The sequence below is a fragment of the Amblyomma mixtum genome, chromosome 4 (genome assembly GCF_055824585.1).
Source record: "Amblyomma mixtum isolate Tamu chromosome 4, ASM5582458v1, whole genome shotgun sequence".
NCBI lineage: Eukaryota > Metazoa > Arthropoda > Arachnida > Ixodida > Ixodidae > Amblyomma > Amblyomma mixtum.
Window position 1 is genome coordinate 94,200,317 of NC_143015.1, and position 13,162 is coordinate 94,213,478.

Here is a 13,162-nt window from a genome sequence, read left to right on the forward strand (position 1 = left end):
GAGATGGCTTGAGAATATCCTTACCAGCCAAGACAAGCATTCCATGGCGTTTCGAGCAAATGAAGATGACGACGATAGCCTAAGTACGGGACGGGGCTCGTACCTGCCGCCGGCGTAATGGACTCAGCATGGAAAGTCGGGGTAAGTATTCCAGCGCAGTAGGTGGGAGTTGCGCCGTTGAAGGAGCGCAGAGCAGGCGAGTAGGTGACATACTTTCCCATGCTGCTCATGCGGTCTTGGCGGAGCTGTGAGCAGCTTGGGCATCATACCGGTACTCACCTGGGGCAGAAACGTGGAGGCTAATAAAGAGGGTTCAGCTTAAGTTAAGGACAACCCTGCGAGCTATGGAAAGAAAAATGATAGGTGTAACATAAAGAGATCGGAAGCTGGCGGAGTGTGTGAGAGAATAAACGCGGGTTAATGACATCCTAGTCGACATCAAGAGGAAGAAGTGGGATTAGGCAGGGCATGTAATGCGAAGGCAAGATAACCGCTGGTCCTTAAGGGTAACGGAGTGGATTCCAAGAGAAGGCAAGCGCAGCAGGGGGCGGCAGAAAGTTAGGTGGGCGGATGAGATTAAGAAGTTTGCGGGTATACGTTGGCCGCAACTGGTGAAGGACAGGGTTAATTGGAGAGACATGGGAGAGGCCTTTGCCCTGCAGTGGGCGTAGTCAGTCTGATGATAATGATGATGCCTGCGTAGGAAAGAAACTACACCACGCAACGAGGAAGGAAAGTCAACCGCGCATGGACATGGAAGAAAAAAAAACGTGGATAAGCGTACCGGGCTCGCCGCCCTACCTCAAGGCAGCGCCCATGCGCCCCAAGGACTGCCTGGAATACACACATAGAGCTCCTTCGCAGTTCGAGAGCCGCTTGAGTAGCAGGATATTCACAGCGCCCTCTGTCCAGCCAAGTCACACGTTTTAATTGACTAGCGGTTGAGCGCAGGAATTTAATGCTTAGGCAATGTCGGTTCTGTGCTTCGATGTGCCATTTAAATACGCAAACATAAAATGCTAGCCATCCCGGGATCGGCACTGAAGGCAGAGCGTCCTGAAAGAGATCTGACCGCATATCCTGGCCTCAATATATGCTCTCCGCTCACTCGGTGCCTGCAGGCACCATGCCCGCCCGCGCAGCTTGTTGCGCAAGGGAGCGTGTGCATCCGGCGACGGTGTGGGGTGCGGAAGCCCGACATGTTCCTGCTGATGACATCCGCCGGCGCCCTGTTGGTGCTGCTCGTGGTGATGGTGTGCTATCTCGTGCCGACGGTGCCCGCCCGCTGAGTCCCCTACACCTCCGGTCCGCACAAGAGGACCTCGCTGGCTTTCGTCTTGGTGATGCACGACCTAGAGCCTGGGTCAAGAGGACTCTTCATGTCTTTTAACGCGACTGTCCTCAACTGCGTCTGCCGCTAAAACAGGAAAAATCGAGAGTTGTCAGCCTGGTGCTACGCCTGAAGAGCAAGCGTCGCTTCCAACATGCTTCGCATTGGTTAGTACTGACCATCGGCTGAAACAAGGATTCTTGCGTGGAAATTGCACCTGCGCTTAATTTTTTCTCTGGATACCCTGCTACTACTCACTGAATTAATTTCGCTGTGTGAGAGCACTCTGCAGAGCTACGGACGGCAAAACGCACAGAGGCGGCTTTTTAGTCTTTGAATGTTCAGGGCTAAACCTCAAATGAATAGAAGATCTGCTTTAATGGGTCGCTTTAGCTACTTGTGTATTTATTCAGTCGTGACTCGCGACCGTCACCTTTGTGGCCTTCCCCACTTCTTACTCCGCAAACGTGTCGTGCTGGTACTTCGCCTTCAACGATCGTTGCTCTAACCTTTTATCCGCGCCTATGCACTCGCAGCTCGTTATGGTACCAGTTCTGCGAGAGCCGCGGTGCCTGAAAAGAAACTTGTGCCATCATTTCTTTTAATGATGAGACAATCGTCCGCGTTTTAATATGTGGTTCTCAAGAACTGCGAGTCGAGCATTTTGGAGCGATTTCATGAGTAAGAAGCACAACGAAGTGCAGTACATGAGACGAGCGCTGATGATGATGATGTCCGCAGACTTCGCTGTTTGCATTTTGTGTGTTCGGTGTGCTTCGTCGTCATTCAAGGGTAGGCTTGACTACCACTAGCAGCAAGGACAAAGTAGTAGGTATTCTCGAACGACAAACGGATGACAACTATAGAGGGGACATATGCCAATAATCCGAAGGTGACGTCATATCTTTAAAAACCCTGAAGTGCACAAGCAAAAAAGTGCATAACTGAAAAGCAACTGGAATTTTGTCGAATGAATGGCTTATTGAGACCCCGAGAGAAGGTTGTGCAATATCGTCCTCATTGCTCTTATGTGCCAGCGTTAACGGTGGTATGTGGGCCTCAACGTTCCAGAGCAGCACATGAGCTATGCGAAACTGCATAGTGGAATACTGTGGATAAATTTCGAACGAGGTTCTTTAAACACCCAGAGTTCTTTAACATGCACTGAATTCTCACAGCAACCGGACGTCTTCTGCATACCACCGCCATCGAAACACTTCCACCGCGGCCGAGATTCCACCCCGATACCTTGGGTTCAGCCGCCAAACGCTACGTACAGCCGGCCAAATCTTTAGCTGGCGTGCGTGACGGCCGCTTTTTCGGCGCTCCTGCTTTTTGTGACGAAGCAAACTTCGGGAAAGCTCAATATTAAGCAGGAGTTTAGTAAGCCTCCGCTGAAATTTGATGTCTTAGCAAGTTTGCGCCGTCATAAGCTGCAAGAGCACGGAAAACGCGGCCGTCACGCACGCCAGCTAAAGATTTGGCAGGCTGTATATCCACTAAGCCAACGTAGGGAGTAGAGAAGCGTTAGCCGCAGACACCACGTTTCTTTTCTCGCTGTGAAATCCTTTATCCCGATACGCGTGAAACAAAGCATATTTCCAGGAGGCGCTTAGGCAAAATACGTTGAAGTTCGTCTGCTCCTCTCCTCGCGAACGTGTTCCAAAGCTGAGCCCCAGTGTTCCTGCTGAAGGACAGCTTCCTTATTGTCGCCAAAAGCGTGACAAATCTGGTTGAATTGAGCGGTACTGTGCATGGAATACTTCTTACCCTGCGCCTTCACCACTCTAGTCACTTTTCGAACTTGGTAATCTATTGACACGGGCCAACTTGAGTTTTACACAGTGGCAGTGCCTGAGCTGGCAGAAGAATAACCTACGGCGCTGCTCATGACCCGAAACGTTGCTTAGGAACCATGTAAATTCACAAATGAACTTTTGTTTACCAGCAAGGTGCGTCTGGATATAACTGATCAAGCATGGTTACCACCTATGGGTCTAGTTACACTTCTGATGGACCCAACATTGCCGGTAGGATATGGAGAATGTTTACACTCAGGTCGGACGGCGACAGATCGAAGCCAAAATGTTGTTTGAGAGTTGTATCACAGCGTACACCTTCTACTATCAAAACTTACTGCGGACACCAGCAACCGGTGTCCCATGTACAGATGGGGCGGACAGAACAGGCGAAGGCCAGATGCGGGTGCCCTATGCTTTTCGGGGCCATTCGCGCCAGGGAAATGGCCTATGGGAGCGGCGATAAGCGTTGACGATAGGCGGTGTACGCTATGCTAGAACTTTCTCTTATCCGAAGTCTAGCGGCAGCGGAGGGCTATCGGACTGGGCGGTCACTGACAATTCTTACTGATTCACAAGCAGCCTGCCGCAACTATCTTTGCGGCAGAGTCGGTCACAGAGCGCTCTGCATACTCCGCTCTGTAGACTGCAAGACGCAACAAACACATGCAAAACCACACAAGCCGATCAAACATAAGATCATCTGGGTACTGGGGCCCACGGGGGTGGCAGGAAACCAAGAGGCGGACAGGATAGCCCGAGGATATACTAACTACCGAGCATCCAACGTCAACTACCTTGAGGAATCCCTGCCACTACCTCAGGAATACTCGGCCATGCTCAACAACTACAAAGGCAGCAGGATGCGGTACCCACCACCGCACAAATCTTTAAACAAAGTAGAGGCTGTCACATGGAGACAACTTCAAACGGGGTCATATCCAAATCTAAACACACTAAGTAAAATTCACCCACACTTTACGCACACAACTGTCCTTGGTGCCATGAAAAACCTACACTGTATCACATCACATGGGCATGTCAAAAAGTCGACATCGTCACAGTTATACAAAACCCAAGTGTGGAGCAATGGGAGTGTGTGCTCTCTAGCGACTGCCGCGATGACCAGATCGGTTTGATACGGCGAGCTCAGCTGAGGGCAGCATCCAGTGGAGCCCTGGAACAGGGGCAACCGACCGTTGCGGATGGACTCATCTGACCACATAAAAAAAAAGCACTTGTGCTAGAGCCAAATAAAGTTATCCTATCCACAATTTTCTTGACTGGCGTAGTGCGACCTCCGGCAGAGGGTTAAAACTGTGCAAGGAAAGCTTTAAAACAGATATGCTCACAAAGTGTGTATAGCAGGAATGTCGTGCTTCGCCCAGAGGGCAGTTGAAGTCCATGCAGTGACTGTAGCGAAATGAAACTCAGTTTGTTTCTTCCAGTGGCGTCGGGTAGGCTGCCAGAGACAGCTAAAGTTCGACCCTTGATCTGGTCACATATAATAAGAGAGGCAGCGGTGGCAGCCAACCGAAGGCGGATCAAGGTATACCATGAATGTCAGAAAGGAAGGATTATGAAGCGAACAGTGCAATCCAAGAAAAGTACAGTAGGGCGAAGAAGATGAACGCAGCGCTATGTTTGTCTTGTTATTCGTCCTGCTGGGTGCGTCAGAGATGGCGCAGTTTGCTTCATGATGCTTCATAACCATCTTGCCCGCCAAAACGTCTTAACAAATGAAGGGCCATGTCTTATGACTGTGCATTTTTGGAAATGATGGCTTGGTTGATTTAGGGGGGTTAACATACCAAAGCGATTCAAGCTATGAAAGAACGCCGTAGTGTAGGCCCCCCAGATAGTTTAGACTAGCTGGGGTTCATTAACCTCTACTAACATTGCAAAGTACACGGGCCTGTAGAATTTCGCCTCCATTTACGTACAACCGCGGCGGCCGAGGTCGAACCCGCGTCTTTTGGGTCAGCCTTCGCAAATCATTTTCATGCTTCATATGATAAAAGTACTGATTGTCGCCTGAAATGCTGTTTGAAGTGTTATAAAAGGCATGTTGGAATTCCTATACCACCAGGTATCTCATTTTGCGGTACCTGTCTAACAGCCTCCCGGTTACATCAGGCGTTCCGCAAGGATCTGTACTCGGTCCATTACTCTTTTTAATATATATTAATGATTTACCTGACCACGTTTCCTGCAGTATTCGAATGTTCGCTGACGACTGTGTTATTTACCGCACTATTAATAACTCTCGTGACCAACTTAGTCTTCAAACCGATCTTAACAGCGTACTTAATTGGTGTAACAACTGGCTCATGTCCCTAAATCCTAATAAATGCAAACTCTTATCCTTCTCTCGTCGCCATAGCCCGCATCGCTTCCAATATTCCATTTCTAACACCTCGATTGATTCAGTATCATCTTATAAGTATCTAGGAGTCACCTTGTCTTGTGATTTATCTTGGCGCACCCATATTGGCAACATCATTTCAGCATTGAATAAAACACTTGGTTTTCTCAAGCGCCATATCCGCCTTGCCCCTCAACACGTAAAATTACTCGCATATAAATCGCTCATCAGACCAAAATTAGAATATGCCTCTGCCATATGGAGCCCGCACCAAACTTATTTAATTAATGCATTAGAAGCTGTCCAAAATCGCGCCACTCGATTCATCCACTCTTCATACTCATATGACGTCAGCATTTCTTCATTGAAAGCATTATCAGGACTACCGCCCCTTTCGTTCCGTCGTCGCATTTCAAGTCTCACCCTTTATCACAAATTATTTCATTCTTCCCTCAATCGGTCACCGTATATCGCAGCTGCCACACGCATATCTCACCGCACCAGTCATCCCCTACAAGTTGCCCGGCCGCCATCGCATACTGCTACCTTTTCTGCTTCATTTTTCCTTCGAGCAGCAACGGACTGGAACGGCCTACCCCGTGACATCGTCAACATCGCTTCATCCTTTACTTTTCAAGAACATGTAACCGATCACCTTCAGTGCTAAATAATATTCGCTGTTTTGTTTGCTCATTTCATTAATATTCCACCCCTTATGTAATACCCCCGATACAAGGGGGCCTTTAAGGTAAATAAACTGAACTGAACTAAACTGAACTGAACACTACACTTCGACAGTGGAGGTACTGACAGCTAAGTCGAAATAAGTGCGTGCTAGAAATAAGTTTTTATTTGACCGCATGATAGAGATGGGCCACCAAAATAAGGGCCCAATTCGGAATGCTTTTGGCAAGTTAATACAGCCGGCGCCGAGTGCCTCTGCCTCCCAGACCGCACTTTCGAAAGTTGTATAGCCGATGAACGCAGAAGCAATCACCTACGACACACTTCTCGATGAAACTCTTCTCGACGTCTCGATGAAACCCGATAGGGAGCCGAAGAACTTTCCCATTGAGCGTACAGTGCCCACGTGGGAATAGCCACGTCATACTCGGCCTTTGGTGACGTCTTCATTTATGAGGTGCTGACCAAACGCTGTTCTGATGAGAGGATGCGTAGCCTGCTCTTGTTGCTAAAATCCGGACGCAGCCCAAGCCCGGTCTCTCAGTTCTATTCTATTGACACCCGAACAATTTTGATGCGAAGCATATTTCTAGAGCTACACTACAGCCCGTCGAGCGCGGCGGTGGAGCTACCATTGACCTTTAGCGTGACCACGTGACACCACGTGATAACATGACGTCACAGCAGAGGAGAGATGGGCTGCCGGCTCGCGCGGTCGGCCGCGGCGGTGGAGGCTCCACATCAGAGGCGCTGCAGCTGACCACGTGACGCTACAGCAGCGGTATAAAGCTGAGCTTGCCTCAGCTTTCCAATGTACTTTCCATGGGTGCCAAGAATGCTGTTGTAGCCGGTGCTGGGGCAGCGGTTGTACACTCTGCATTGAATTCACCGATGATCCCGTATATAGCTGCCACGACAATCCTTGCTACACTTCTAGTGGTTGTATTAAAATGACCAAGTATTCAACCAAGGAAAGCCATGTATTACCAAGCCTAGCCATCAATATGCTTCGCATCTGACTAGGCTTAACCTTAGCTAAGCCTCAGTCATTTTTTTATCCGGTGGCAAATTGCGCGGCACCGGGATTCTAACTGCGGTCCTCTGGCAGGCGGGGCGAATGCTCTACCTCTATGCAATCGTTCCACGAAAGCGAACAAGAGTTGTATTGTACCGGTACTGGCCTATGGGCCAGAAACGCGGAGGCTAACGAAAAGGGCTGCACTTAAATTGAGGACAGCGCAGCGAGCTATGCAGAGGAGGGTGATAGGCGTAATGTTAAGTTACAGGGAAAGAGCAGAATCGATCAGGGTACTAACGGGATTGGATGACAGCATAGTTTAAATCAACGAGAATAAATTGGCTTGGACAGCTCAAGACAGGATAAACAATGGTCCTTTAAGGTAAATAGGTGGGTTCGAAGAAAGGGGGGCGTCGGAAGGCCAGGTGTTAATGAGGGCGGTTAATGGGTTAATGAGTTTGGTTAATGAGGGAGTTAATGAGATTAGGATGTTTGAGGGGATAACGTGCCCACAGCCGGCACAGGAGGGGGCTAATTTGAGGTATGTGGGAGATTCCTTTGTCAAGAAGCCGACGTAGTTAGGACCTGCTCGGTAATCTATGGCGGCGCTCTATGCCTTAGAGTTCACCAACAACATCCCGAGCTGGAACCAGGTGGGGCACGCCAATGCGTAATGCACCACGTCATTGTAGGACGTGTAGAGGGTACGACGTATTTCGGCGATGCAGCCTGTCCTAGATTAAAGCGTCACGCGAAACAAAGCCTGCGGCGCTGGAGCAAACTTTTGTCTAGGATCGACCCACAAGCACAGGCTATAGCGTAGTGCTACGGTGATTCATGGCGGCGGAAGGTGTTCCACGTGAAAAGCGCTAAGGGCAGCGCTTTTCAGCGAAATGCATTCTCGCTTCCTGGGAGCAGCCGCTCATAGGTCTCTGACTTGGTTGGCGTAGAAACACCGCAGACTGATGGGCGACTGCAGTTCTGGACTCAGGCACATGAAGGAGCTGAGCAAATATCATTTTGCAAATGCAGTTTATTCTCTCTCTCTTCATGCACTATGGTGCCTGTAAAATGAGGGCACCGCAAAAGAGCGAATCGTGTCTCTGTATCCACGAGTAAACATAGAATGTATCCGTATCTTTAAAGCCTTCGAATGTCATCACCGCCAGGAGTGTTCTGTTTATTCACAGCGGTTACCGAAAAAGCGTTTTTGCATTAGAGATTGTTCGCGGTGAAGTTACATTTTTGTACTACCGAAATTTTGCGTTTCTTTTTTTGAAACTGCTGTCGCCGAGAGACATTTTTAGTTCTTACGATGAGGGCAGATTGACCGAATGGAAATAAGTATTTGATGAAGCGCGGGAGAAATATTGCAAAAACTTTGTCAAGTTTTTATGGAAAGGGCGAACTTCGTAGCTGCCTAATTTCAGTGCATTTAATGCTTTCGGACACCCACGAGATTCAAATAGGAATTTTCGGCCATACGCGATTATTACACCATGTATCCAACGCCGATTGGCATTCAGAATAAATCTCGGATCTATGGGCAAGAGCATAGATCTAGCATTGAACGCACGATGCACCAATCGCGCTTTGCAGAGCGCACGTGAATGGCAGAACGTTGCTGGAACCGGCGCTGCCCAGAAGCGATGTGAGTCCGGTGATAAGACCGCACCCCAGTTGCGTAACAACTTGGCTCAGGGCTGTCGTGAAGATGTAGTTCACGAGGCACTGAAGAGAAGAGAAAATTGTTGTAGGTTACACCACAACACAAAATAAGGTCATCGCTGTAAAATAAAACACCTAGTCGTTCCGGTCAACACACAAGGCTGCTAAGAGTGCGTATATATATATGCATATTTATCACCAGTGCCGTTTTACAACCTTCTGTTCCTGACGTTCTTGTTAAGTGCGATGCTTATGGGCATATATTTGCTTGAGAAAAGATCTTACAGGTTTGCCGGATGAACAAGCGCCAGCAATTCAGAGGAAAGAAAATTTGTCCACATTACATACGTGCCATGATTTTTCATTGTCAACGGTCCAAAAACGTATTGTTCGGCCTCACATTTTTCGCTGTGAGTCTAGAGTAATGAATTGACTGACTGCTACCTAAAAGATACGTTGTGGGGCTATTTGGTTCATACTCAGATTTCTTTTATGCGCACAGAAAGACGACACAATAAGACAAGGTAGACAGGACGGAGCGCAAACTTTGAACTGTTTTATTCCGGAAAAAGTACATGACATTTATACCAAAAAGAATGGATAGTCATCAGTGCCACGTGTAAGCCAAAACCCAGGAAAAGCATATAGGAAGGGCTCAGGTGACTCACCTCTTATGTAATTTATCTAAAAAGGCAAAATCTTTATCATATGTTGTCACAGATGGTGCACTGACACATGAACTGCCGCTTTTCCTTATATGATAGGCCTCAGCCAATTCTCGCGCAAGCGTGTCAGTGCTCCTGCACAAGATGCTGGTGCCTTGGAGCGTTGCATCACACAGTTTTCGTGCTTTCTGTTTTTTGTCGTTATCTTTTCCACACTCACTGATGTGCGCCGGCAGGTGCGAACCGGTACCGTTCTTCAAAGACAAATTGTGTTCCCTTAGCCGCTCATTAACACATCGGCCCGACTGCCCAATGTACACCTTCCCACACTTCAACGGAATTTTGTACACTACCCCTTTTTCACACTTCACAAACTTATTAACATGTTTGATTTTGCAATCTGAGTTGCGGCTACCATCTTGCGAAACTAGACGACACAGTGAAGAGAGTTTCCTTGGGGCCGAGAAAACCACGGGTACCTTAAACTTGTTAGCCACGCGCTTGAGGTTATGAGCCACTTTATGCTGATATGGCATGACCACAGGTTTCACTTTCTTTTTTGCAACGGCAACCATTGTCTGGTTCCTATTCCTTTCTTGTTTTATCTTCTTGAGAAGAGCTTCAGCAACAGAACTCACTACTATCTGGGGAAAGCCTGTCTGTTTTAACTTCGCGATCTGATCGTGAAAGCTTTCCTGCGCCATGTGACAACAGGACTTCTTAGAGATGACTCAAGGCACATCAAAGCGATAGCACGTTTAACAGTTTTCGATTGCTTGGAATTGAAAGCTAACAATTTCTTCTGTGCACGCGGTTGGTACTTCCAGCAAAAGCCTTCGTCCTTAAGGGTTATTTTCAAGTCTAAAAATTGAAAACAGCTGTCATTGGCGAGTTCAAAAGTAAAATTCAATCCTTTGGAGAGTCGTATAAAATGAGTAAGAATGTCCTCCACGACTTGTGGATAGGTCAAAAAAAGGTGATTGTTTCTTCGAAACAATGAAAAAGTCGTCTACATATCTAAAAATCTTTAGCGTGCTACCGTTTTCAAGGCCTCGGCCTCGGCCAAGACGCCAACAAGAAAAATTGTGCGCTTCTTTAAGGACAACGACCTGCAACTCGTTCAGGCGAATAAAGAAGGGGGCTTTGTCGCTATGCCGTCGGTAACTTACGACAAGAAAGGCTCGGAGGCTATCCGCAAGAATTTTGAGAAGACAGAACAAAAACCAGCAAAGGTAAAAAGCCGAGCCATTGCGTTATGCGAAAACCTTGGTCTACAGAAGTTAGCCAGTAGTATTCAGAATACCAAATGTAATAGCTTGCAAGTTTTTTTCACTGCAAAAAACCACAAAGAAAGTGTTCCGTTTAGGTGCATAGTTAGCGAAAGGGGTGCCTGGCAGAACCTACTAAGCCGGTTCCTGCTAAAGGAACTTAACAGACATGTAGTAGACGACCCGTTTGCCATTAAGAATAGTCTTGAGGTTGTTGAATTTTTGCATGAAACACACTCTGCAGGACACATGTTTTCTATAGATGTTGTTGACCTGTTTTATTCTATTCCACAGAGCGAGCTGTTGGCTGCTGTCAGGTTGTGCATAGAAATGAAAGGAGCGGCGTCTTTTCAAAACAGCGCTGGTATGTCGGTTGACAACTTCCTTGTACTCCTGGAGTTTTACCTCAGTTCCACCACTGTTTCTTTTATGGGGTATAATTATGTACAAAGAAATGGCATCTGTATCGGATCGTGCGTGGCCCCGGTGCTTTGCAACATTTTTCTCGCAGTTGGGGACAGATCATTGGCCGAGGTGCTTGAAAACGGTAGCACGCTAAAGATTTTTAGATATGTAGACGACTTTTTCATTGTTTCGAAGAAACAATCACCTTTGACCTATCCACAAGTCGTGGTGGACATTCTTACTAAGTTTAGACGACTCTCCAAAGGACTGAATTTTACTTTTGAACTTGCCAATGACAGCTGTTTGCAATTTTTAGACTTAAAAATAACCCTTAACGACGAAGGCTTTTGCTGGAAGTACCACGTGCACAGAAGAAATTGTTGCCTTTCGATTCCAAGCAATCGAACACTGTTAAACGTGCTATCGCTTTGATGTGCCTTGAGTCATCTCTAAGAAAGTCCGTTTGTCACATGGCGCAGGAAAGCTTTCACGATCAGATCGCGAAGTTAAAACAGGCAGGATTTCCACAGATAGTAGTGAGTTCTGTTGCTGAAGCTCTTCTCAAGAAGATAAAACAAGAAAGGAATAGGAACCAGACAATGGTTGCAGTCGCAAAAAAGAAAGTGAAACCTCTGGTCATCCCATATAAGCATAAAATGGCTCATAACCTCAAGCGCGTGGCTAACAAGTTTAAGGTACCTGTGGTTTTCTCGGCCCCAAGGAAACTCTCTTCACTGTGTCGTCTAGTTTCGCAAGATGGTAGCCGCAACTCAGATTGCAAAATCAAACATGTTAATAAGTTTGTGAAGTGTGAAAAAGGGGTAGTGTACAAAATTCCGTTGAAGTGTGGGAAGGTGCACATTGGGCAATCGGGCCGATGTGTTAATGAGCGGCTAAGGGAACACAATTTGTCTTTGAAGAACGGTACCGGTTCGCACCTGCCGGCGCACATCAGTGAGTGTGGAAAAGATAACGACAAAAAACAGAAAGCACGAAAACTGTGTGATGCAACGCTCCAAGGCACCAGCATCTTGTGCAGGAGCACTGACACGCTTGCGCGAGAATTGGCTGAGGCCTACCATATAAGGAAAAGCGGTAGTTCATGCGTCAGTGCACCATCTGTGACAATATATGATAAAGATTTTGCCTTTTTAGATAAATTACATAAGAGGTGAGTCACCTGTGCCCTTCCTATATGCTTTTCCCGGGTTTTGGCTTATACGTGGCACTGATGACTATCCATTCTTTTTGGTATAAATGTCGTACTTTTTCCGGAATAAAACAGTTCAAAGTTTGCGCTCCGTGCTGTCTACCTTGTCTTATTGTGTCGTCTTTCTGTGCGCATAAAAGAAATCTGAGTGCTCCCTAAAAGCATGTGTAATTGCTGTCACGTCAGGTAATCGATAGTTATGTCCAAAGGTTAAAGTGCAACTGACGACGATTTGAAGCTCGCCTGCGTTGATATATTGCTGAGGTCTAATGACCTATAGGCTACTTTTGACAATAACATTGCACTAGCTGTGATTAGTTCGAAAAAGCAAAAAAAAATGCAATACAGATACCGCCACCATCGGCTGTCTTTGCAAGCACACTGCGCTGACGTCAACGCGGTTTTTTGCTCGCTTATAGCTAAGGCTAGGCTGCAACGCCTTTCACTTCCTAACGGCGTCAAGGAATCGCTTCGAATTTGGTGTCACATGTTCGAATCCAGTGGCGCGAAAATAAAAGATGGGTAAAGATGAGCAAAGCCAGAAGCGAAAGAGTCGCTTTTCGTCGGAAAGAACTAGATAGAATTGTTCGGCAGGTAATTCCAGTGAACCATTCCATAAAGCCATCTAATTGCAACAGGAAGTTGAGCAAAACTCTACTTCAACACCCTCCTAATTGCGTCCAGCTTTCACATCTACGTCTACAGGTACTCAGCCTTCTCCCTTTAACGAACACTTTGAAGTTGGTTCGC

General features: G+C 47.2%; 1 pseudogene; it reads right to left on the reverse strand.

Moving 5' to 3' along the window:
* Positions 1-8,756: 8,756 nt before the first annotated feature.
* LOC149347460 (uncharacterized) overlaps positions 8,757-13,162 on the reverse strand; it is a 28,784-nt pseudogene continuing 24,378 nt past the window's right edge.